At 63.8% G+C, this 23707-nt stretch overlaps 7 pseudogenes; all 7 read right to left on the bottom strand.

Annotated features, from left to right (window-relative positions):
- Positions 1 to 1695: 1695 nt before the first annotated feature.
- LOC142872635 (uncharacterized) lies at positions 1696 to 1804 on the bottom strand (annotated as a pseudogene).
- A 3457-nt stretch (positions 1805 to 5261) lies between these two features.
- LOC142872633 (uncharacterized) lies at positions 5262 to 5370 on the bottom strand (annotated as a pseudogene).
- A 3452-nt stretch (positions 5371 to 8822) lies between these two features.
- LOC142872729 (uncharacterized) lies at positions 8823 to 8931 on the bottom strand (annotated as a pseudogene).
- A 3461-nt stretch (positions 8932 to 12392) lies between these two features.
- LOC142872632 (uncharacterized) lies at positions 12393 to 12501 on the bottom strand (annotated as a pseudogene).
- A 3457-nt stretch (positions 12502 to 15958) lies between these two features.
- On the bottom strand, positions 15959 to 16067 carry LOC142872728 (uncharacterized; annotated as a pseudogene).
- Positions 16068 to 19528: 3461 nt separating this feature from the next.
- On the bottom strand, positions 19529 to 19637 carry LOC142872631 (uncharacterized; annotated as a pseudogene).
- Positions 19638 to 23089: 3452 nt separating this feature from the next.
- LOC142872727 (uncharacterized) lies at positions 23090 to 23198 on the bottom strand (annotated as a pseudogene).
- Between the last annotated feature and the right edge of the window lie 509 nt (positions 23199 to 23707).

Here is a 23707-nt window from a genome sequence, read left to right as displayed (position 1 = left end):
CCCAGAGACACCTCAGACACTTGCTACCCAAAGTGCAAAGGGCATCAGTTGCTCCTCCAAACCCCCCCCCAGCCCAGCAGACCGCGTTGTCCAGCCAGCCCCCGGGCCTCCCTGGGGTGCCCAGCACAAAAGTGCAGACACCCACCGGACCCTCAATCTCAGTTTTCGGATGATTTTGCCACTCTAAGGACCCGCAGGCCAGCTGGGCCTTCTGGCAGGACAGAGAGCCCCGGAATCCGACGTGGAGAGCTGGGTGTACGTCCCCATGAGGAGCCGGTCCCCACCTCCGCGGCTCCCCCCTTGCGGGGAGTGGCAGCCGCGGGGCCTCAGAGAAGACACCAGGCTGGGCCCCCGCGGCACAGCGGGAGCACGTCCCCCGCAGGCCACTTAGCGAGGGCGGCAGGCGGACGGTTGGGTTGCGCGAGACGCTGCGGCCACCCTGCTACCGGGTTCCTGGGAGGGCGTCCTGGAAGCAGCGTCCACACCAAGCCCTTGGAAGGCCCAGGCGACGGAGGAGCCCCGTCAGGCAGGGGCCGAGGACGGTGACAGGTGACAGGTGACAGGCCGGGCGGGAAGGAGTCAGTCAGGCAGGGGCCGAGGAGGAGACGGGCTGGGTAAGGGTTAGGGTTAGAGTCAGGGCACAAGTCACAATCGCAAAGACCTGGAAGTGACCCGAGTGCCCATCGACCCACGAGTGCGTCAATAAAATGTGGCGCGTGGACACCACGGAGTGCTATTCGGCTGTGAGGAACAGCGGTGAGAGGGCACCTCTCGTGGTTCTCCTGGCCAGAGCTGGAACCCGTTCCAGTAAGCCAGGTATCCCAAGAATGGACACACGAGCACCACGTGCTCGCGCTCACCGGCAAATGGGTACGAACCGATGGACACCTAAGTGGACACAGAGGAATCACCTTCATCGGGTGGGTGTCGGGCGGGCGTGGGGAGGGGATGGGCATACACATCCCTTAGGAACGGGGTGGGTGCGCACCCACTGGGGGATGGGCGCACTTGAAGCTCTGACCCGAGGGGGGAGGCGGGGAGAGGGCGATGTACCCGACCTTAACATTGGTGCCCCCACAATACGCTGGAACAACATGAGAGGTAAATGAATAAGAACACAGGGGGTAGGGGGGCACGGGCAACACATGTCACCTTAATACTTGGACTCCCATCATCTGCTTGAAAAGAGAGAGAAAAGAAAATGCAATACTAGAGATAAGAGACACTTTTTAAAAATAATGAATCCGAAGAGAAAAGTCAAAGGAGGCCTGTGGAGCAGGTCTGGGTGTGACTCCGGATCCCCCAACATCAGGTGCCACCACCAAAGATTCCTGCGTGTAGCCCATAGAACCCCAAAAGCAACGGGACGAGTTCTGGTCACATACTCCCTCAAAATGACATCCTGGCCTTCTTCTGCAACTCCCTCCCCTCTCAGACTCTCAAGGTTTCCTCCAGCGTGTCGGTTCCCACAGAGCAGACCTTTGGTCTGAGACCTGACAGTCCAGAAGCCACGCATGCTGCCGCGTGGCGGCGGTGTCGCGGCTCGGGACAAGAGGAGGCCCCACAGTGCGGGCTGGGGCGCCAGGCACCGCGGCGGGCGCTGAGGGTGGGGGTGACCCCCACCCGGGGCCGCCCCCGCACTCCCAGAAACGCGACAGAACCAGAGGCAAAAAAAAAAAAAAAAGAAGAAGAAGAAGCCTACGGCACCCGGTATTCCCGGGCGGTCTCCCATCCAAGTTCTAACCAGGCCCGACCCTGCTTAGCTTCCGAGATCGGGCGCGTTCGGGGTGGTGTGGCCGTGGACGGCGGAGGGCGCCCCTGCCCCGCTCAAGAAGCGGAGCCTCTCTGCGCTTCCCCGCCGCCTCCTCCCGCCCCAGGCCCCGCGCCGGCGCTGACCCGCGCCGGGCCGGGCCTGTTGAGTTCGCCGGCCGGGTCCGGCGGGCTCCCAGGGACGGGGGTGACAGGCGGGGCGGGCAGGGAGCGGCGGGCCGGGGTTGGGGGCTGTCTCTCTATACACACACACTCACACTCAGTCTCTCACTCACACTCACACAAGATGCGCCTCCACGGCTGGACCCGCCAAGGTGGAGACCTTCCAGCCCCCCTCCTCTCCTCGCCTGGCCTCCTTCACCTCCCCGCCCCCACCCCCAGCGCCGCTGACTGCGCGCGGGCGGGCGGGGCGCTCGCCCTTTGACCCCAGCCAGGGGCCGCCCTCCCCCACAACCCCTTTCAGCTGCTCCCCCCACCCTGTGGCCGGGCGGCCGCCTGTTCCCCCGGGCCAGGGCTGGGGCACAGCGCACGGGGGAGGGGAGCGAGTGTATGGGGCGTCTCTCTCTCTCTCTCTCTCTCTCTCGGGATGTGTCCCATGGGTGGGGTGGGGTGGCGTGGTTTGTGGGGCGCTGAAGAAATCAGTCCCCTCCATCTCCTCCCTCTGGAAAACCCCCGAGCCCTTGGAGAACTGCCGGCAACGCTACCGTGGGGGCCGGGACCCTCCTCTGTGTCCTCCTGTGGCCCAGTCCAAGGGGCCTGGGCCTGGCCGGGGCTGCATTGGACCCCAACCACCCTGGCGTGTGGACTCGCTAACAATCGGCGATTAGATATTGGATTCCAGCGTCATTGAGGTCATTTCACTAATGAGTGCACCGGAAAGAGTTTCCTAATCCATCTGTGAGGGTGGCAACTGAAAGAGAATTTGAAAGCTGACAGAATAGGCGAGGAAAGGCATAGGAGATTTCCACACCCAGTAGGGAAGCCTTTCCCGAAATGGAAGAAAGAAAGGAGCAAACAGAGACACACCGGTAGCCCGCCCGGATCAGAGTCTGCCCCTGAGAGAAAGCACCCTGACCAGGTTCACCCGTGGGTGGGTGGCGAGCTAGCGGCATTCAGAAGAGCGAGGCCCGCAGTCTGTGCAGAAGACACCTGCACTCGGGTGTGTGTGGCGGCACAATTCCCAAGCAGCTCCAGATGTTAAACCAAGGAGAAGCCAGGGAGTTCCCAACGCCCCAGGTGTCCTCAGCCCACGACTGGCTGCTGTGGGAATGCGAAGCCCGGCTCCTTGTCTCAGAGCGGGGCAACCAGGAGGTGTGATGTCCACCCCGGGGTTCCTAGGAGGATCAGGCTGAAGCTGGGACTTGGCCTGAAAGTGTCCCCTCGCATGGCCACCCCCTTCCCCTTCCTGCTCCTCTACTCCTGGTGCCCCTCCATCCAGGGGCCAGACCTTAAAGAGTCACCCGCAAGAGAATCCTGGTCCCAAAGGAGCCTTCTGGGGGACCCGTGCTGAGAGAGGTTGTGGGCATGGCCCGCTGGGGCTCTGCCCGACCCAGGGCTGAGAGATGCAACCTCCCAGCTCTGGGTCCCTGCAGGAAGTGTTGGCAAGCACAGGGCCAGTCCTCCAAAGGCCCAGGTGCAGGGAGCCCAGGCCAAGCAGCCCGTGGAAGAAGCCACCTGCTGTGCCACCCCGGGGAACACGACTGCAGGCCACGGCCCTTCCCGCCTCCTCCTCCTCCTCCTCCTCCTCCTCCTCCTCCTCCCACCCTGCCCCCGCCCCCGCCCCCACATGGCGCAGGGCCCAGAGACACCTCAGACACTTGCTACCCAAAGTGCAAAGGGCATCAGTTGCTCCTCCAAACCCCCCCCCAGCCCAGCAGACCGCGTTGTCCAGCCAGCCCCCGGGCCTCCCTGGGGTGCCCAGCACAAAAGTGCAGACACCCACCGGACCCTCAATCTCAGTTTTCGGATGTTTTTGCCACTCTAAGGACCCGCAGGCCAGCTGGGCCTTCTGGCAGGACAGAGAGCCCCGGAATCCGACGTGGAGAGCTGGGTGTACGTCCCCATGAGGAGCCGGTCCCCACCTCCGCGGCTCCCCCCTTGCGGGGAGTGGCAGCCGCGGGGCCTCAGAGAAGACACCAGGCTGGGCCCCCGCGGCACAGCGGGAGCACGTCCCCCGCAGGCCACTTAGCGAGGGCGGCAGGCGGACGGTTGGGTTGCGCGAGACGCTGCGGCCACCCTGCTACCGGGTTCCTGGGAGGGCGTCCTGGAAGCAGCGTCCACACCAAGCCCTTGGAAGGCCCAGGCGACGGAGGAGCCCCGTCAGGCAGGGGCCGAGGACGGTGACAGGTGACAGGTGACAGGCCGGGCGGGAAGGAGTCAGTCAGGCAGGGGCCGAGGAGGAGACGGGCTGGGTAAGGGTTAGGGTTAGAGTCAGGGCACAAGTCACAATCGCAAAGACCTGGAAGTGACCCGAGTGCCCATCGACCCACGAGTGCGTCAATAAAATGTGGCGCGTGGACACCACGGAGTGCTATTCGGCTGTGAGGAACAGCGGTGAGAGGGCACCTCTCGTGGTTCTCCTGGCCAGAGCTGGAACCCGTTCCAGTAAGCCAGGTATCCCAAGAATGGACACACGAGCACCACGTGCTCGCGCTCACCGGCAAATGGGTACGAACCGATGGACACCTAAGTGGACACAGAGGAATCACCTTCATCGGGTGGGTGTCGGGCGGGCGTGGGGAGGGGATGGGCATACACATCCCTTAGGAACGGGGTGGGTGCGCACCCACTGGGGGATGGGCGCACTTGAAGCTCTGACCCGAGGGGGGAGGCGGGGAGAGGGCGATGTACCCGACCTTAACATTGGTGCCCCCACAATACGCTGGAACAACATGAGAGGTAAATGAATAAGAACACAGGGGGTAGGGGGGCACGGGCAACACATGTCACCTTAATACTTGGACTCCCATCATCTGCTTGAAAAGAGAGAGAAAAGAAAATGCAATACTAGAGATAAGAGACACTTTTTAAAAATAATGAATCCGAAGAGAAAAGTCAAAGGAGGCCTGTGGAGCAGGTCTGGGTGTGACTCCGGATCCCCCAACATCAGGTGCCACCACCAAAGATTCCTGCGTGTAGCCCATAGAACCCCAAAAGCAACGGGACGAGTTCTGGTCACATACTCCCTCAAAATGACATCCTGGCCTTCTTCTGCAACTCCCTCCCCTCTCAGACTCTCAAGGTTTCCTCCAGCGTGTCGGTTCCCACAGAGCAGACCTTTGGTCTGAGACCTGACAGTCCAGAAGCCACGCATGCTGCCGCGTGGCGGCGGTGTCGCGGCTCGGGACAAGAGGAGGCCCCACAGTGCGGGCTGGGGCGCCAGGCACCGCGGCGGGCGCTGAGGGTGGGGGTCACCCCCACCCGGGGCCGCCCCCGCACTCCCAGAAACGCGACAGAACCAGAGGCAAAAAAAAAAAAAAAGAAGAAGAAGAAGCCTACGGCACCCGGTATTCCCGGGCGGTCTCCCATCCAAGTTCTAACCAGGCCCGACCCTGCTTAGCTTCCGAGATCGGGCGCGTTCGGGGTGGTGTGGCCGTGGACGGCGGAGGGCGCCCCTGCCCCGCTCAAGAAGCGGAGCCTCTCTGCGCTTCCCCGCCGCCTCCTCCCGCCCCAGGCCCCGCGCCGGCGCTGACCCGCGCCGGGCCGGGCCTGTTGAGTTCGCCGGCCGGGTCCGGCGGGCTCCCAGGGACGGGGGTGACAGGCGGGGCGGGCAGGGAGCGGCGGGCCGGGGTTGGGGGCTGTCTCTCTATACACACACACTCACACTCAGTCTCTCACTCACACTCACACAAGATGCGCCTCCACGGCTGGACCCGCCAAGGTGGAGACCTTCCAGCCCCCCTCCTCTCCTCGCCTGGCCTCCTTCACCTCCCCGCCCCCACCCCCAGCGCCGCTGACTGCGCGCGGGCGGGCGGGGCGCTCGCCCTTTGACCCCAGCCAGGGGCCGCCCTCCCCCACAACCCCTTTCAGCTGCTCCCCCCACCCTGTGGCCGGGCGGCCGCCTGTTCCCCCGGGCCAGGGCTGGGGCACAGCGCACGGGGGAGGGGAGCGAGTGTATGGGGCGTCTCTCTCTCTCTCTCGGGATGTGTCCCATGGGTGGGGTGGGGTGGCGTGGTTTGTGGGGCGCTGAAGAAATCAGTCCCCTCCATCTCCTCCCTCTGGAAAACCCCCGAGCCCTTGGAGAACTGCCGGCACCGCTTCGTGGGGGCCGGGACCCTCCTCTGTGTCCTCCTGTGGCCCAGTCCAAGGGACCTGGGCCTGGCCGGGGCTGCATTGGACCCCGACCACCCTGGCGTGTGGACTCGCTAACAATCGGCGATTAGATATTGGATTCCAGCGTCATTGAGGTCATTTCACTAATGAGTGCACCGGAAAGAGTTTCCTAATCCATCTGTGAGGGTGGCAACTGAAAGAGAATTTGAAAGCTGACAGAATAGGCGAGGAAAGGCATAGGAGATTTCCACACCCAGTAGGGAAGCCTTTCCCGAAATGGAAGAAAGAAAGGAGCAAACAGAGACACACCGGTAGCCCGCCCGGATCAGAGTCTGCCCCTGAGAGAAAGCACCCTGACCAGGTTCACCCGTGGGTGGGTGGCGAGCTAGCGGCATTCAGAAGAGCGAGGCCCGCAGTCTGTGCAGAAGACACCTGCACTCGGGTGTGTGTGGCGGCACAATTCCCAAGCAGCTCCAGATGTTAAACCAAGGAGAAGCCAGGGAGTTCCCAACGCCCCAGGTGTCCTCAGCCCACGACTGGCTGCTGTGGGAATGCGAAGCCCGGCTCCTTGTCTCAGAGCGGGGCAACCAGGAGGTGTGATGTCCACCCCGGGGTTCCTAGGAGGATCAGGCTGAAGCTGGGACTTGGCCTGAAAGTGTCCCCTCACATGGCCACCCCCTTCCCCTTCCTGCTCCTCTACTCCTGGTGCCCCTCCATCCAGGGGCCAGACCTTAAAGAGTCACCCGCAAGAGAATCCTGGTCCCAAAGGAGCCTTCTGGGGGACCCGTGCTGAGAGAGGTTGTGGGCATGGCCCGCTGGGGCTCTGCCCGACCCAGGGCTGAGAGATGCAACCTCCCAGCTCTGGGTCCCTGCAGGAAGTGTTGGCAAGCACAGGGCCAGTCCTCCAAAGGCCCAGGTGCAGGGAGCCCAGGCCAAGCAGCCCGTGGAAGAAGCCACATGCTGTGCCACCCCGGGGAACACGACTGCAGGCCACGGCCCTTCCCGCCTCCTCCTCCTCCTCCTCCTCCTCCTCCTCCTCCTCCTCCCACCCTGCCCCCGCCCCCACCCCCACATGGCGCAGGGCCCAGAGACACCTCAGACACTTGCTACCCAAAGTGCAAAGGGCATCAGTTGCTCCTCCAAACCCCCCCCCCAGCCCAGCAGACCGCGTTGTCCAGCCAGCCCCCGGGCCTCCCTGGGGTGCCCAGCACAAAAGTGCAGACACCCACCGGACCCTCAATCTCAGTTTTCGGATGTTTTTGCCACTCTAAGGACCCGCAGGCCAGCTGGGCCTTCTGGCAGGACAGAGAGCCCCGGAATCCGACGTGGAGAGCTGGGTGTACGTCCCCATGAGGAGCCGGTCCCCACCTCCGCGGCTCCCCCCTTGCGGGGAGTGGCAGCCGCGGGGCCTCAGAGAAGACACCAGGCTGGGCCCCCGCGGCACAGCGGGAGCACGTCCCCCGCAGGCCACTTAGCGAGGGCGGCAGGCGGACGGTTGGGTTGCGCGAGACGCTGCGGCCACCCTGCTACCGGGTTCCTGGGAGGGCGTCCTGGAAGCAGCGTCCACACCAAGCCCTTGGAAGGCCCAGGCGACGGAGGAGCCCCGTCAGGCAGGGGCCGAGGACGGTGACAGGTGACAGGTGACAGGCCGGGCGGGAAGGAGTCAGTCAGGCAGGGGCCGAGGAGGAGACGGGCTGGGTAAGGGTTAGGGTTAGAGTCAGGGCACAAGTCACAATCGCAAAGACCTGGAAGTGACCCGAGTGCCCATCGACCCACGAGTGCGTCAATAAAATGTGGCGCGTGGACACCACGGAGTGCTATTCGGCTGTGAGGAACAGCGGTGAGAGGGCACCTCTCGTGGTTCTCCTGGCCAGAGCTGGAACCCGTTCCAGTAAGCCAGGTATCCCAAGAATGGACACACGAGCACCACGTGCTCGCGCTCACCGGCAAATGGGTACGAACCGATGGACACCTAAGTGGACACAGAGGAATCACCTTCATCGGGTGGGTGTCGGGCGGGCGTGGGGAGGGGATGGGCATACACATCCCTTAGGAACGGGGTGGGTGCGCACCCACTGGGGGATGGGCGCACTTGAAGCTCTGACCCGAGGGGGGAGGCGGGGAGAGGGCGATGTACCCGACCTTAACATTGGTGCCCCCACAATACGCTGGAACAACATGAGAGGTAAATGAATAAGAACACAGGGGGTAGGGGGGCACGGGCAACACATGTCACCTTAATACTTGGACTCCCATCATCTGCTTGAAAAGAGAGAGAAAAGAAAATGCAATACTAGAGATAAGAGACACTTTTTAAAAATAATGAATCCGAAGAGAAAAGTCAAAGGAGGCCTGTGGAGCAGGTCTGGGTGTGACTCCGGATCCCCCAACATCAGGTGCCACCACCAAAGATTCCTGCGTGTAGCCCATAGAACCCCAAAAGCAACGGGACGAGTTCTGGTCACATACTCCCTCAAAATGACATCCTGGCCTTCTTCTGCAACTCCCTCCCCTCTCAGACTCTCAAGGTTTCCTCCAGCGTGTCGGTTCCCACAGAGCAGACCTTTGGTCTGAGACCTGACAGTCCAGAAGCCACGCATGCTGCCGCGTGGCGGCGGTGTCGCGGCTCGGGACAAGAGGAGGCCCCACAGTGCGGGCTGGGGCGCCAGGCACCGCGGCGGGCGCTGAGGGTGGGGGTCACCCCCACCCGGGGCCGCCCCCGCACTCCCAGAAACGCGACAGAACCAGAGGCAAAAAAAAAAAAAAGAAGAAGAAGAAGAAGCCTACGGCACCCGGTATTCCCCGGCGGTCTCCCATCCAAGTTCTAACCAGGCCCGACCCTGCTTAGCTTCCGAGATCGGGCGCGTTCGGGGTGGTGTGGCCGTGGACGGCGGAGGGCGCCCCTGCCCCGCTCAAGAAGCGGAGCCTCTCTGCGCTTCCCCGCCGCCTCCTCCCGCCCCAGGCCCCGCGCCGGCGCTGACCCGCGCCGGGCCGGGCCTGTTGAGTTCGCCGGCCGGGTCCGGCGGGCTCCCAGGGACGGGGGTGACAGGCGGGGCGGGCAGGGAGCGGCGGGCCGGGGTTGGGGGCTGTCTCTCTATACACACACACTCACACTCAGTCTCTCACTCACACTCACACAAGATGCGCCTCCACGGCTGGACCCGCCAAGGTGGAGACCTTCCAGCCCCCCTCCTCTCCTCGCCTGGCCTCCTTCACCTCCCCGCCCCCACCCCCAGCGCCGCTGACTGCGCACGGGCGGGCGGGGCGCTCGCCCTTTGACCCCAGCCAGGGGCCGCCCTCCCCCACAACCCCTTTCAGCTGTGCCCCCCGCCCTGTGGGTGGGCGGCCGCCTGTTCCCCCGGGCCAGGGCTGGGGCACAGCGCACGGGGGAGGGGAGCGAGTGTATGGGGCGTCTCTCTCTCTCTCGGGATGTGTCCCATGGGTGGGGTGGGGTGGCGTGGTTTGTGGGGCGCTGAAGAAATCAGTCCCCTCCATCTCCTCCCTCTGGAAAACCCCCGAGCCCTTGGAGAACTGCCGGCAACGCTACCGTGGGGGCCGGGACCCTCCTCTGTGTCCTCCTGTGGCCCAGTCCAAGGGGCCTGGGCCTGGCCGGGGCTGCATTGGACCCCGACCACCCTGGCGTGTGGACTCGCTAACAATCGGCGATTAGATATTGGATTCCAGCGTCATTGAGGTCATTTCACTAATGAGTGCACCGGAAAGAGTTTCCTAATCCATCTGTGAGGGTGGCAACTGAAAGAGAATTTGAAAGCTGACAGAATAGGCGAGGAAAGGCATAGGAGATTTCCACACCCAGTAGGGAAGCCTTTCCCGAAATGGAAGAAAGAAAGGAGCAAACAGAGACACACCGGTAGCCCGCCCGGATCAGAGTCTGCCCCTGAGAGAAAGCACCCTGACCAGGTTCACCCGTGGGTGGGTGGCGAGCTAGCGGCATTCAGAAGAGCGAGGCCCGCAGTCTGTGCAGAAGACACCTGCACTCGGGTGTGTGTGGCGGCACAATTCCCAAGCAGCTCCAGATGTTAAACCAAGGAGAAGCCAGGGAGTTCCCAACGCCCCAGGTGTCCTCAGCCCACGACTGGCTGCTGTGGGAATGCGAAGCCCGGCTCCTTGTCTCAGAGCGGGGCAACCAGGAGGTGTGATGTCCACCCCGGGGTTCCTAGGAGGATCAGGCTGAAGCTGGGACTTGGCCTGAAAGTGTCCCCTCACATGGCCACCCCCTTCCCCTTCCTGCTCCTCTACTCCTGGTGCCCCTCCATCCAGGGGCCAGACCTTAAAGAGTCACCCGCAAGAGAATCCTGGTCCCAAAGGAGCCTTCTGGGGGACCCGTGCTGAGAGAGGTTGTGGGCATGGCCCGCTGGGGCTCTGCCCGACCCAGGGCTGAGAGATGCAACCTCCCAGCTCTGGGTCCCTGCAGGAAGTGTTGGCAAGCACAGGGCCAGTCCTCCAAAGGCCCAGGTGCAGGGAGCCCAGGCCAAGCAGCCCGTGGAAGAAGCCACATGCTGTGCCACCCCGGGGAACACGACTGCAGGCCACGGCCCTTCCCGCCTCCTCCTCCTCCTCCTCCTCCTCCTCCTCCTCCTCCTCCTCCTCCTCCTCCCACCCTGCCCCCGCCCCCGCCCCCACATGGCGCAGGGCCCAGAGACACCTCAGACACTTGCTACCCAAAGTGCAAAGGGCATCAGTTGCTCCTCCAAACCCCCCCCCAGCCCAGCAGACCGCGTTGTCCAGCCAGCCCCCGGGCCTCCCTGGGGTGCCCAGCACAAAAGTGCAGACACCCACCGGACCCTCAATCTCAGTTTTCGGATGTTTTTGCCACTCTAAGGACCCGCAGGCCAGCTGGGCCTTCTGGCAGGACAGAGAGCCCCGGAATCCGACGTGGAGAGCTGGGTGTACGTCCCCATGAGGAGCCGGTCCCCACCTCCGCGGCTCCCCCCTTGCGGGGAGTGGCAGCCGCGGGGCCTCAGAGAAGACACCAGGCTGGGCCCCCGCGGCACAGCGGGAGCACGTCCCCCGCAGGCCACTTAGCGAGGGCGGCAGGCGGACGGTTGGGTTGCGCGAGACGCTGCGGCCACCCTGCTACCGGGTTCCTGGGAGGGCGTCCTGGAAGCAGCGTCCACACCAAGCCCTTGGAAGGCCCAGGCGACGGAGGAGCCCCGTCAGGCAGGGGCCGAGGACGGTGACAGGTGACAGGTGACAGGCCGGGCGGGAAGGAGTCAGTCAGGCAGGGGCCGAGGAGGAGACGGGCTGGGTAAGGGTTAGGGTTAGAGTCAGGGCACAAGTCACAATCGCAAAGACCTGGAAGTGACCCGAGTGCCCATCGACCCACGAGTGCGTCAATAAAATGTGGCGCGTGGACACCACGGAGTGCTATTCGGCTGTGAGGAACAGCGGTGAGAGGGCACCTCTCGTGGTTCTCCTGGCCAGAGCTGGAACCCGTTCCAGTAAGCCAGGTATCCCAAGAATGGACACACGAGCACCACGTGCTCGCGCTCACCGGCAAATGGGTACGAACCGATGGACACCTAAGTGGACACAGAGGAATCACCTTCATCGGGTGGGTGTCGGGCGGGCGTGGGGAGGGGATGGGCATACACATCCCTTAGGAACGGGGTGGGTGCGCACCCACTGGGGGATGGGCGCACTTGAAGCTCTGACCCGAGGGGGGAGGCGGGGAGAGGGCGATGTACCCGACCTTAACATTGGTGCCCCCACAATACGCTGGAACAACATGAGAGGTAAATGAATAAGAACACAGGGGGTAGGGGGGCACGGGCAACACATGTCACCTTAATACTTGGACTCCCATCATCTGCTTGAAAAGAGAGAGAAAAGAAAATGCAATACTAGAGATAAGAGACACTTTTTAAAAATAATGAATCCGAAGAGAAAAGTCAAAGGAGGCCTGTGGAGCAGGTCTGGGTGTGACTCCGGATCCCCCAACATCAGGTGCCACCACCAAAGATTCCTGCGTGTAGCCCATAGAACCCCAAAAGCAACGGGACGAGTTCTGGTCACATACTCCCTCAAAATGACATCCTGGCCTTCTTCTGCAACTCCCTCCCCTCTCAGACTCTCAAGGTTTCCTCCAGCGTGTCGGTTCCCACAGAGCAGACCTTTGGTCTGAGACCTGACAGTCCAGAAGCCACGCATGCTGCCGCGTGGCGGCGGTGTCGCGGCTCGGGACAAGAGGAGGCCCCACAGTGCGGGCTGGGGCGCCAGGCACCGCGGCGGGCGCTGAGGGTGGGGGTCACCCCCACCCGGGGCCGCCCCCGCACTCCCAGAAACGCGACAGAACCAGAGGCAAAAAAAAAAAAAAAAGAAGAAGAAGAAGCCTACGGCACCCGGTATTCCCGGGCGGTCTCCCATCCAAGTTCTAACCAGGCCCGACCCTGCTTAGCTTCCGAGATCGGGCGCGTTCGGGGTGGTGTGGCCGTGGACGGCGGAGGGCGCCCCTGCCCCGCTCAAGAAGCGGAGCCTCTCTGCGCTTCCCCGCCGCCTCCTCCCGCCCCAGGCCCCGCGCCGGCGCTGACCCGCGCCGGGCCGGGCCTGTTGAGTTCGCCGGCCGGGTCCGGCGGGCTCCCAGGGACGGGGGTGACAGGCGGGGCGGGCAGGGAGCGGCGGGCCGGGGTTGGGGGCTGTCTCTCTATACACACACACTCACACTCAGTCTCTCACTCACACTCACACAAGATGCGCCTCCACGGCTGGACCCGCCAAGGTGGAGACCTTCCAGCCCCCCTCCTCTCCTCGCCTGGCCTCCTTCACCTCCCCGCCCCCACCCCCAGCGCCGCTGACTGCGCACGGGCGGGCGGGGCGCTCGCCCTTTGACCCCAGCCAGGGGCCGCCCTCAACCACAACCCCTTTCAGCTGCTCCCCCCACCCTGTGGCCGGGCGGCCGCCTGTTCCCCCGGGCCAGGGCTGGGGCACAGCGCACGGGGGAGGGGAGCGAGTGTATGGGGCGTCTCTCTCTCTCTCTCTCTCGGGATGTGTCCCATGGGTGGGGTGGGGTGGCGTGGTTTGTGGGGCGCTGAAGAAATCAGTCCCCTCCATCTCCTCCCTCTGGAAAACCCCCGAGCCCTTGGAGAACTGCCGGCAACGCTACCGTGGGGGCCGGGATCCTCCTCTGTGTCCTCCTGTGGCCCAGTCCAAGGGGCCTGGGCCTGGCCGGGGCTGCATTGGACCCCGACCACCCTGGCGTGTGGACTCGCTAACAATCGGCGATTAGATATTGGATTCCAGCGTCATTGAGGTCATTTCACTAATGAGTGCACCGGAAAGAGTTTCCTAATCCATCTGTGAGGGTGGCAACTGAAAGAGAATTTGAAAGCTGACAGAATAGGCGAGGAAAGGCATAGGAGATTTCCACACCCAGTAGGGAAGCCTTTCCCGAAATGGAAGAAAGAAAGGAGCAAACAGAGACACACCGGTAGCCCGCCCGGATCAGAGTCTGCCCCTGAGAGAAAGCACCCTGACCAGGTTCACCCGTGGGTGGGTGGCGAGCTAGCGGCATTCAGAAGAGCGAGGCCCGCAGTCTGTGCAGAAGACACCTGCACTCGGGTGTGTGTGGCGGCACAATTCCCAAGCAGCTCCAGATGTTAAACCAAGGAGAAGCCAGGGAGTTCCCAACGCCCCAGGTGTCCTCAGCCCACGACTGGCTGCTGTGGGAATGCGAAGCCCGGCTCCTTGTCTCAGAGCGGGGCAACCAGGAGGTGTGATGTCCACCCCGGGGTTCCTAGGAGGATCAGGCTGAAGCTGGGACTTGGCCTGAAAGTGTCCCCTCACATGGCCACCCCCTTCCCCTTCCTGCTCCTCTACTCCTGGTGCCCCTCCATCCAGGGGCCAGACCTTAAAGAGTCACCCGCAAGAGAATCCTGGTCCCAAAGGAGCCTTCTGGGGGACCCGTGCTGAGAGAGGTTGTGGGCATGGCCCGCTGGGGCTCTGCCCGACCCAGGGCTGAGAGATGCAACCTCCCAGCTCTGGGTCCCTGCAGGAAGTGTTGGCAAGCACAGGGCCAGTCCTCCAAAGGCCCAGGTGCAGGGAGCCCAGGCCAAGCAGCCCGTGGAAGAAGCCACATGCTGTGCCACCCCGGGGAACACGACTGCAGGCCACGGCCCTTCCCGCCTCCTCCTCCTCCTCCTCCTCCTCCTCCTCCTCCTCCTCCCACCCTGCCCCCGCCCCCACCCCCACATGGCGCAGGGCCCAGAGACACCTCAGACACTTGCTACCCAAAGTGCAAAGGGCATCAGTTGCTCCTCCAAACCCCCCCCCCAGCCCAGCAGACCGCGTTGTCCAGCCAGCCCCCGGGCCTCCCTGGGGTGCCCAGCACAAAAGTGCAGACACCCACCGGACCCTCAATCTCAGTTTTCGGATGTTTTTGCCACTCTAAGGACCCGCAGGCCAGCTGGGCCTTCTGGCAGGACAGAGAGCCCCGGAATCCGACGTGGAGAGCTGGGTGTACGTCCCCATGAGGAGCCGGTCCCCACCTCCGCGGCTCCCCCCTTGCGGGGAGTGGCAGCCGCGGGGCCTCAGAGAAGACACCAGGCTGGGCCCCCGCGGCACAGCGGGAGCACGTCCCCCGCAGGCCACTTAGCGAGGGCGGCAGGCGGACGGTTGGGTTGCGCGAGACGCTGCGGCCACCCTGCTACCGGGTTCCTGGGAGGGCGTCCTGGAAGCAGCGTCCACACCAAGCCCTTGGAAGGCCCAGGCGACGGAGGAGCCCCGTCAGGCAGGGGCCGAGGACGGTGACAGGTGACAGGTGACAGGCCGGGCGGGAAGGAGTCAGTCAGGCAGGGGCCGAGGAGGAGACGGGCTGGGTAAGGGTTAGGGTTAGAGTCAGGGCACAAGTCACAATCGCAAAGACCTGGAAGTGACCCGAGTGCCCATCGACCCACGAGTGCGTCAATAAAATGTGGCGCGTGGACACCACGGAGTGCTATTCGGCTGTGAGGAACAGCGGTGAGAGGGCACCTCTCGTGGTTCTCCTGGCCAGAGCTGGAACCCGTTCCAGTAAGCCAGGTATCCCAAGAATGGACACACGAGCACCACGTGCTCGCGCTCACCGGCAAATGGGTACGAACCGATGGACACCTAAGTGGACACAGAGGAATCACCTTCATCGGGTGGGTGTCGGGCGGGCGTGGGGAGGGGATGGGCATACACATCCCTTAGGAACGGGGTGGGTGCGCACCCACTGGGGGATGGGCGCACTTGAAGCTCTGACCCGAGGGGGGAGGCGGGGAGAGGGCGATGTACCCGACCTTAACATTGGTGCCCCCACAATACGCTGGAACAACATGAGAGGTAAATGAATAAGAACACAGGGGGTAGGGGGGCACGGGCAACACATGTCACCTTAATACTTGGACTCCCATCATCTGCTTGAAAAGAGAGAGAAAAGAAAATGCAATACTAGAGATAAGAGACACTTTTTAAAAATAATGAATCCGAAGAGAAAAGTCAAAGGAGGCCTGTGGAGCAGGTCTGGGTGTGACTCCGGATCCCCCAACATCAGGTGCCACCACCAAAGATTCCTGCGTGTAGCCCATAGAACCCCAAAAGCAACGGGACGAGTTCTGGTCACATACTCCCTCAAAATGACATCCTGGCCTTCTTCTGCAACTCCCTCCCCTCTCAGACTCTCAAGGTTTCCTCCAGCGTGTCGGTTCCCACAGAGCAGACCTTTGGTCTGAGACCTGACAGTCCAGAAGCCACGCATGCTGCCGCGTGGCGGCGGTGTCGCGGCTCGGGACAAGAGGAGGCCCCACAGTGCGGGCTGGGGCGCCAGGCACCGCGGCGGGCGCTGAGGGTGGGGGTCACCCCCACCCGGGGCCGCCCCCGCACTCCCAGAAACGCGACAGAACCAGAGGCAAAAAAAAAAAAAAGAAGAAGAAGAAGAAGCCTACGGCACCCGGTATTCCCCGGCGGTCTCCCATCCAAGTTCTAACCAGGCCCGACCCTGCTTAGCTTCCGAGATCGGGCGCGTTCGGGGTGGTGTGGCCGTGGACGGCGGAGGGCGCCCCTGCCCCGCTCAAGAAGCGGAGCCTCTCTGCGCTTCCCCGCCGCCTCCTCCCGCCCCAGGCCCCGCGCCGGCGCTGACCCGCGCCGGGCCGGGCCTGTTGAGTTCGCCGGCCGGGTCCGGCGGGCTCCCAGGGACGGGGGTGACAGGCGGGGCGGGCAGGGAGCGGCGGGCCGGGGTTGGGGGCTGTCTCTCTATACACACACACTCACACTCAGTCTCTCACTCACACTCACACAAGATGCGCCTCCACGGCTGGACCCGCCAAGGTGGAGACCTTCCAGCCCCCCTCCTCTCCTCGCCTGGCCTCCTTCACCTCCCCGCCCCCACCCCCAGCGCCGCTGACTGCGCACGGGCGGGCGGGGCGCTCGCCCTTTGACCCCAGCCAGGGGCCGCCCTCCCCCACAACCCCTTTCAGCTGCTCCCCCCACCCTGTGGCCGGGCGGCCGCCTGTTCCCCCGGGCCAGGGCTGGGGCACAGCGCACGGGGGAGGGGAGCGAGTGTATGGGGCGTCTCTCTCTCTCTCGGGATGTGTCCCATGGGTGGGGTGGGGTGGCGTGGTTTGTGGGGCGCTGAAGAAATCAGTCCCCTCCATCTCCTCCCTCTGGAAAACCCCCGAGCCCTTGGAGAACTGCCGGCAACGCTACCGTGGGGGCCGGGACCCTCCTCTGTGTCCTCCTGTGGCCCAGTCCAAGGGGCCTGGGCCTGGCCGGGGCTGCATTGGACCCCGACCACCCTGGCGTGTGGACTCGCTAACAATCGGCGATTAGATATTGGATTCCAGCGTCATTGAGGTCATTTCACTAATGAGTGCACCGGAAAGAGTTTCCTAATCCATCTGTGAGGGTGGCAACTGAAAGAGAATTTGAAAGCTGACAGAATAGGCGAGGAAAGGCATAGGAGATTTCCACACCCAGTAGGGAAGCCTTTCCCGAAATGGAAGAAAGAAAGGAGCAAACAGAGACACACCGGTAGCCCGCCCGGATCAGAGTCTGCCCCTGAGAGAAAGCACCCTGACCAGGTTCACCCGTGGGTGGGTGGCGAGCTAGCGGCATTCAGAAGAGCGAGGCCCGCAGTCTGTGCAGAAGACACCTGCACTCGGGTGTGTGTGGCGGCACAATTCCCAAGCAGCTCCAGATGTTAAACCAAGGAGAAGCCAGGGAGTTCCCAACGCCCCAGGTGTCCTCAGCCCACGACTGGCTGCTGTGGGAATGCGAAGCCCGGCTCCTTGTCTCAGAGCGGGGCAACCAGGAGGTGTGATGTCCACCCCGGGGTTCCTAGGAGGATCAGGCTGAAGCTGGGACTTGGCCTGAAAGTGTCCCCTCACATGGCCACCCCCTTCCCCTTCCTGCTCCTCTACTCCTGGTGCCCCTCCATCCAGGGGCCAGACCTTAAAGAGTCACCCGCAAGAGAATCCTGGTCCCAAAGGAGCCTTCTGGGGGACCCGTGCTGAGAGAGGTTGTGGGCATGGCCCGCTGGGGCTCTGCCCGACCCAGGGCTGAGAGATGCAACCTCCCAGCTCTGGGTCCCTGCAGGAAGTGTTGGCAAGCACAGGGCCAGTCCTCCAAAGGCCCAGGTGCAGGGAGCCCAGGCCAAGCAGCCCGTGGAAGAAGCCACATGCTGTGCCACCCCGGGGAACACGACTGCAGGCCACGGCCCTTCCCGCCTCCTCCTCCTCCTCCTCCTCCTCCTCCTCCTCCTCCTCCTCCTCCTCCTCCCACCCTGCCCCCGCCCCCGCCCCCACATGGCGCAGGGCCCAGAGACACCTCAGACACTTGCTACCCAAAGTGCAAAGGGCATCAGTTGCTCCTCCAAACCCCCCCCCCAGCCCAGCAGACCGCGTTGTCCAGCCAGCCCCCGGGCCTCCCTGGGGTGCCCAGCACAAAAGTGCAGACACCCACCGGACCCTCAATCTCAGTTTTCGGATGTTTTTGCCACTCTAAGGACCCGCAGGCCAGCTGGGCCTTCTGGCAGGACAGAGAGCCCCGGAATCCGACGTGGAGAGCTGGGTGTACGTCCCCATGAGGAGCCGGTCCCCACCTCCGCGGCTCCCCCCTTGCGGGGAGTGGCAGCCGCGGGGCCTCAGAGAAGACACCAGGCTGGGCCCCCGCGGCACAGCGGGAGCACGTCCCCCGCAGGCCACTTAGCGAGGGCGGCAGGCGGACGGTTGGGTTGCGCGAGACGCTGCGGCCACCCTGCTACCGGGTTCCTGGGAGGGCGTCCTGGAAGCAGCGTCCACACCAAGCCCTTGGAAGGCCCAGGCGACGGAGGAGCCCCGTCAGGCAGGGGCCGAGGACGGTGACAGGTGACAGGTGACAGGCCGGGCGGGAAGGAGTCAGTCAGGCAGGGGCCGAGGAGGAGACGGGCTGGGTAAGGGTTAGGGTTAGAGTCAGGGCACAAGTCACAATCGCAAAGACCTGGAAGTGACCCGAGTGCCCATCGACCCACGAGTGCGTCAATAAAATGTGGCGCGTGGACACCACGGAGTGCTATTCGGCTGTGAGGAACAGCGGTGAGAGGGCACCTCTCGTGGTTCTCCTGGCCAGAGCTGGAACCCGTTCCAGTAAGCCAGGTATCCCAAGAATGGACACACGAGCACCACGTGCTCGCGCTCACCGGCAAATGGGTACGAACCGATGGACACCTAAGTGGACACAGAGGAATCACCTTCATCGGGTGGGTGTCGGGCGGGCGTGGGGAGGGGATGGGCATACACATCCCTTAGGAACGGGGTGGGTGCGCACCCACTGGGGGATGGGCGCACTTGAAGCTCTGACCCGAGGGGGGAGGCGGGGAGAGGGCGATGTACCCGACCTTAACATTGGTGCCCCCACAATACGCTGGAACAACATGAGAGGTAAATGAATAAGAACACAGGGGGTAGGGGGGCACGGGCAACACATGTCACCTTAATACTTGGACTCCCATCATCTGCTTGAAAAGAGAGAGAAAAGAAAATGCAATACTAGAGATAAGAGACACTTTTTAAAAATAATGAATCCGAAGAGAAAAGTCAAAGGAGGCCTGTGGAGCAGGTCTGGGTGTGACTCCGGATCCCCCAACATCAGGTGCCACCACCAAAGATTCCTGCGTGTAGCCCATAGAACCCCAAAAGCAACGGGACGAGTTCTGGTCACATACTCCCTCAAAATGACATCCTGGCCTTCTTCTGCAACTCCCTCCCCTCTCAGACTCTCAAGGTTTCCTCCAGCGTGTCGGTTCCCACAGAGCAGACCTTTGGTCTGAGACCTGACAGTCCAGAAGCCACGCATGCTGCCGCGTGGCGGCGGTGTCGCGGCTCGGGACAAGAGGAGGCCCCACAGTGCGGGCTGGGGCGCCAGGCACCGCGGCGGGCGCTGAGGGTGGGGGTCACCCCCACCCGGGGCCGCCCCCGCACTCCCAGAAACGCGACAGAACCAGAGGCAAAAAAAAAAAAAAAGAAGAAGAAGAAGCCTACGGCACCCGGTATTCCCGGGCGGTCTCCCATCCAAGTTCTAACCAGGCCCGACCCTGCTTAGCTTCCGAGATCGGGCGCGTTCGGGGTGGTGTGGCCGTGGACGGCGGAGGGCGCCCCTGCCCCGCTCAAGAAGCGGAGCCTCTCTGCGCTTCCCCGCCGCCTCCTCCCGCCCCAGGCCCCGCGCCGGCGCTGACCCGCGCCGGGCCGGGCCTGTTGAGTTCGCCGGCCGGGTCCGGCGGGCTCCCAGGGACGGGGGTGACAGGCGGGGCGGGCAGGGAGCGGCGGGCCGGGGTTGGGGGCTGTCTCTCTATACACACACACTCACACTCAGTCTCTCACTCACACTCACACAAGATGCGCCTCCACGGCTGGACCCGCCAAGGTGGAGACCTTCCAGCCCCCCTCCTCTCCTCGCCTGGCCTCCTTCACCTCCCCGCCCCCACCCCCAGCGCCGCTGACTGCGCGCGGGCGGGCGGGGCGCTCGCCCTTTGACCCCAGCCAGGGGCCGCCCTCCCCCACAACCCCTTTCAGCTGCTCCCCCCACCCTGTGGCCGGGCGGCCGCCTGTTCCCCCGGGCCAGGGCTGGGGCACAGCGCACGGGGGAGGGGAGCGAGTGTATGGGGCGTCTCTCTCTCTCTCTCGGGATGTGTCCCATGGGTGGGGTGGGGTGGCGTGGTTTGTGGGGCGCTGAAGAAATCAGTCCCCTCCATCTCCTCCCTCTGGAAAACCCCCGAGCCCTTGGAGAACTGCCGGCACCGCTTCGTGGGGGCCGGGACCCTCCTCTGTGTCCTCCTGTGGCCCAGTCCAAGGGACCTGGGCCTGGCCGGGGCTGCATTGGACCCCGACCACCCTGGCGTGTGGACTCGCTAACAATCGGCGATTAGATATTGGATTCCAGCGTCATTGAGGTCATTTCACTAATGAGTGCACCGGAAAGAGTTTCCTAATCCATCTGTGAGGGTGGCAACTGAAAGAGAATTTGAAAGCTGACAGAATAGGCGAGGAAAGGCATAGGAGATTTCCACACCCAGTAGGGAAGCCTTTCCCGAAATGGAAGAAAGAAAGGAGCAAACAGAGACACACCGGTAGCCCGCCCGGATCAGAGTCTGCCCCTGAGAGAAAGCACCCTGACCAGGTTCACCCGTGGGTGGGTGGCGAGCTAGCGGCATTCAGAAGAGCGAGGCCCGCAGTCTGTGCAGAAGACACCTGCACTCGGGTGTGTGTGGCGGCACAATTCCCAAGCAGCTCCAGATGTTAAACCAAGGAGAAGCCAGGGAGTTCCCAACGCCCCAGGTGTCCTCAGCCCACGACTGGCTGCTGTGGGAATGCGAAGCCCGGCTCCTTGTCTCAGAGCGGGGCAACCAGGAGGTGTGATGTCCACCCCGGGGTTCCTAGGAGGATCAGGCTGAAGCTGGGACTTGGCCTGAAAGTGTCCCCTCGCATGGCCACCCCCTTCCCCTTCCTGCTCCTCTACTCCTGGTGCCCCTCCATCCAGGGGCCAGACCTTAAAGAGTCACCCGCAAGAGAATCCTGGTCCCAAAGGAGCCTTCTGGGGGACCCGTGCTGAGAGAGGTTGTGGGCATGGCCCGCTGGGGCTCTGCCCGACCCAGGGCTGAGAGATGCAACCTCCCAGCTCTGGGTCCCTGCAGGAAGTGTTGGCAAGCACAGGGCCAGTCCTCCAAAGGCCCAGGTGCAGGGAGCCCAGGCCAAGCAGCCCGTGGAAGAAGCCACATGCTGTGCCACCCCGGGGAACACGACTGCAGGCCACGGCCCTTCCCGCCTCCTCCTCCTCCTCCTCCTCCTCCTCCTCCTCCTCCTCCCACCCTGCCCCCGCCCCCACCCCCACATGGCGCAGGGCCCAGAGACACCTCAGACACTTGCTACCCAAAGTGCAAAGGGCATCAGTTGCTCCTCCAAACCCCCCCCCCAGCCCAGCAGACCGCGTTGTCCAGCCAGCCCCCGGGCCTCCCTGGGGTGCCCAGCACAAAAGTGCAGACACCCACCGGACCCTCAATCTCAGTTTTCGGATGTTTTTGCCACTCTAAGGACCCGCAGGCCAGCTGGGCCTTCTGGCAGGACAGAGAGCCCCGGAATCCGACGTGGAGAGCTGGGTGTACGTCCCCATGAGGAGCCGGTCCCCACCTCCGCGGCTCCCCCCTTGCGGGGAGTGGCAGCCGCGGGGCCTCAGAGAAGACACCAGGCTGGGCCCCCGCGGCACAGCGGGAGCACGTCCCCCGCAGGCCACTTAGCGAGGGCGGCAGGCGGACGGTTGGGTTGCGCGAGACGCTGCGGCCACCCTGCTACCGGGTTCCTGGGAGGGCGTCCTGGAAGCAGCGTCCACACCAAGCCCTTGGAAGGCCCAGGCGACGGAGGAGCCCCGTCAGGCAGGGGCCGAGGACGGTGACAGGTGACAGGTGACAGGCCGGGCGGGAAGGAGTCAGTCAGGCAGGGGCCGAGGAGGAGACGGGCTGGGTAAGGGTTAGGGTTAGAGTCAGGGCACAAGTCACAATCGCAAAGACCTGGAAGTGACCCGAGTGCCCATCGACCCACGAGTGCGTCAATAAAATGTGGCGCGTGGACACCACGGAGTGCTATTCGGCTGTGAGGAACAGCGGTGAGAGGGCACCTCTCGTGGTTCTCCTGGCCAGAGCTGGAACCCGTTCCAGTAAGCCAGGTATCCCAAGAATGGACACACGAGCACCACGTGCTCGCGCTCACCGGCAAATGGGTACGAACCGATGGACACCTAAGTGGACACAGAGGAATCACCTTCATCGGGTGGGTGTCGGGCGGGCGTGGGGAGGGGATGGGCATACACATCCCTTAGGAACGGGGTGGGTGCGCACCCACTGGGGGATGGGCGCACTTGAAGCTCTGACCCGAGGGGGGAGGCGGGGAGAGGGCGATGTACCCGACCTTAACATTGGTGCCCCCACAATACGCTGGAACAACATGAGAGGTAAATGAATAAGAACACAGGGGGTAGGGGGGCACGGGCAACACATGTCACCTTAATACTTGGACTCCCATCATCTGCTTGAAAAGAGAGAGAAAAGAAAATGCAATACTAGAGATAAGAGACACTTTTTAAAAATAATGAATCCGAAGAGAAAAGTCAAAGGAGGCCTGTGGAGCAGGTCTGGGTGTGACTCCGGATCCCCCAACATCAGGTGCCACCACCAAAGATTCCTGCGTGTAGCCCATAGAACCCCAAAAGCAACGGGACGAGTTCTGGTCACATACTCCCTCAAAATGACATCCTGGCCTTCTTCTGCAACTCCCTCCCCTCTCAGACTCTCAAGGTTTCCTCCAGCGTGTCGGTTCCCACAGAGCAGACCTTTGGTCTGAGACCTGACAGTCCAGAAGCCACGCATGCTGCCGCGTGGCGGCGGTGTCGCGGCTCGGGACAAGAGGAGGCCCCACAGTGCGGGCTGGGGCGCCAGGCACCGCGGCGGGCGCTGAGGGTGGGGGTCACCCCCACCCGGGGCCGCCCCCGCACTCCCAGAAACGCGACAGAACCAGAGGCAAAAAAAAAAAAAAGAAGAAGAAGAAGAAGCCTACGGCACCCGGTATTCCCCGGCGGTCTCCCATCCAAGTTCTAACCAGGCCCGACCCTGCTTAGCTTCCGAGATCGGGCGCGTTCGGGGTGGTGTGGCCGTGGACGGCGGAGGGCGCCCCTGCCCCGCTCAAGAAGCGGAGCCTCTCTGCGCTTCCCCGCCGCCTCCTCCCGCCCCAGGCCCCGCGCCGGCGCTGACCCGCGCCGGGCCGGGCCTGTTGAGTTCGCCGGCCGGGTCCGGCGGGCTCCCAGGGACGGGGGTGACAGGCGGGGCGGGCAGGGAGCGGCGGGCCGGGGTTGGGGGCTGTCTCTCTATACACACACACTCACACTCAGTCTCTCACTCACACTCACACAAGATGCGCCTCCACGGCTGGACCCGCCAAGGTGGAGACCTTCCAGCCCCCCTCCTCTCCTCGCCTGGCCTCCTTCACCTCCCCGCCCCCACCCCCAGCGCCGCTGACTGCGCACGGGCGGGCGGGGCGCTCGCCCTTTGACCCCAGCCAGGGGCCGCCCTCCCCCACAACCCCTTTCAGCTGCTCCCCCCACCCTGTGGCCGGGCGGCCGCCTGTTCCCCCGGGCCAGGGCTGGGGCACAGCGCACGGGGGAGGGGAGC

Source organism: Microcebus murinus, chromosome 8 (genome assembly GCF_040939455.1).
Source record: "Microcebus murinus isolate Inina chromosome 8, M.murinus_Inina_mat1.0, whole genome shotgun sequence".
Classification (NCBI taxonomy): domain Eukaryota; kingdom Metazoa; phylum Chordata; class Mammalia; order Primates; family Cheirogaleidae; genus Microcebus; species Microcebus murinus.
Note: the sequence above shows the minus strand (reverse complement) of the source record. Positions and strands in the feature narration are given on the sequence as shown.